Source organism: Echinops telfairi, unplaced genomic scaffold (genome assembly GCF_000313985.2).
Source record: "Echinops telfairi isolate 266 unplaced genomic scaffold, ASM31398v2 ScPeMD7_7;HRSCAF=31, whole genome shotgun sequence".
Lineage (NCBI taxonomy): Eukaryota > Metazoa > Chordata > Mammalia > Afrosoricida > Tenrecidae > Echinops > Echinops telfairi.
The window spans coordinates 25,288,053-25,289,684 of NW_022103904.1; positions in this window are offsets into that span (position 1 = coordinate 25,288,053).

Sequence of the window (1,632 nt, forward strand, 5' to 3'; positions counted from 1 at the left end):
GCCCTGGATTCCCTGGATTTCCAGTTCCTACCTGTACCAGTGTACCTCCTCTGGTCTAGCCAGACTTGCAAGGTCGAATTTGAGTCATGGTAGTGGGAGTGGGGAGGAAACATTTAGGAACTAGAGGAAAGTCGTATTTCTCATCGTTGTTACATCGAGTGATGTGCTTCTTCAAACGTGTGCGTTTCACGTGGGTTGTCCGGCTTGTTGCCAGAGTATCTGCCTCGTTCTCTGTCTTTCTACCCCGCCAATTGTGATGGCCTCTCTCTCTTTTATTTTGGTCATATGCAACTGTTTTCTTTGTCAGGAGGAGAAGGAGGGGCTGGCATTGGCCCGAAGGGCCTCTGGGAGATCCACCTTGTTGGCTTTAGTGCCCTTAGTAGCCCCGTGGTGGTTTGGGGAGCAGTCCCCACTTAGGTGGCCTACTTTCTGACTCCACCCTAAAAAACCTGTCCGTGGGAGTTTAAGTCAGCCCAGCAGCCAACAGTTACGATTGGGGGAGGAGGAGCCACACTGCCTTTTGCCAATCAGAGCATGCCCCATCGTGTGTTGTTGACAGGGTAGCCTCCATTCCAGATACCTGCTTCCTGGCACAAACCGGAGCCCAGCCCCAGGGGGGTCTGACCTGTGGGTTTCAGAGGCCTGCGCTAAGGGGTGCTCAGGGAGGCAGGCCGAGTGTTGATTCCACAGGAAGACAGAAGCATTAACAAGCCACCATTCAGATCCTCCCCCAAATACAACAAGAAATATAAGGAAATGGTGCTCAGTTTTGAGGGACTATAAATCTGGGAACAGAAGAAAGCCACCGGGAACCCCAGACAGGCAAGAATCCACAACTCAACAATGAGTCACAGCAGGAGGAAAATCACTTCTCCCACTATCTCTGCCCCTCCCCCAGCCACATAGGCCAACGGCCACTGTGAAGCGGGTTAGTGGCCCCAGAAAAAGAACTTACTTCTCTAGCCACCACAGTCCCTGGCTATACAAAGAGAGAAGACTCCAAGCTTCTGCCTTAAGACCAATAAGGCAGAGATGCCCACGGGTCTGTTTAGAGCACACCAGCACCTCCACAGCCAGCAGCCAACACTCTCCCGGGGCTTTGATAGCAATGAAGCAGACCTGGGAGACCACAGCATGATTTCATCGCCACCCCCTGGTAAATGTTGATTGCCAGTCTGTTGCAAACTGGTTGTCAGTCCTTGTAAACAAACTTGTTTACACTCTCATTATAAAGACACTCTCATCATCAAAGTATGGTATAGGGCTGATTGCGAAATCTACGAGGGCAGGGTTGACACTTTAAACAGAGACCACAAAACCTACAATATGGATTATGCCCTTTCAGAGGAGCCCCTGGGTGGTGCAAACAGAGGGTGTGTTTCTCTGCCAATGGAAAGCTTGGTGACTCATCCAGAGTCCTTTGGAAGAAAGACCTGGCTTCCTGCTTCTGAAAAACCAGCCACTGAAAGCCCAGTGGAAGACAGTTCTGCTCTGATCCACATGGAGCGCCATGGATCAGAATCAGCTTGATGGTAACTGGGTTTTGCCCCATTTTTTTTTTTTAACATTTTATTAGGGGCTCATACAACTGTTATCCCAATCCATACACACATCAATTGTGTAAAGCGCATT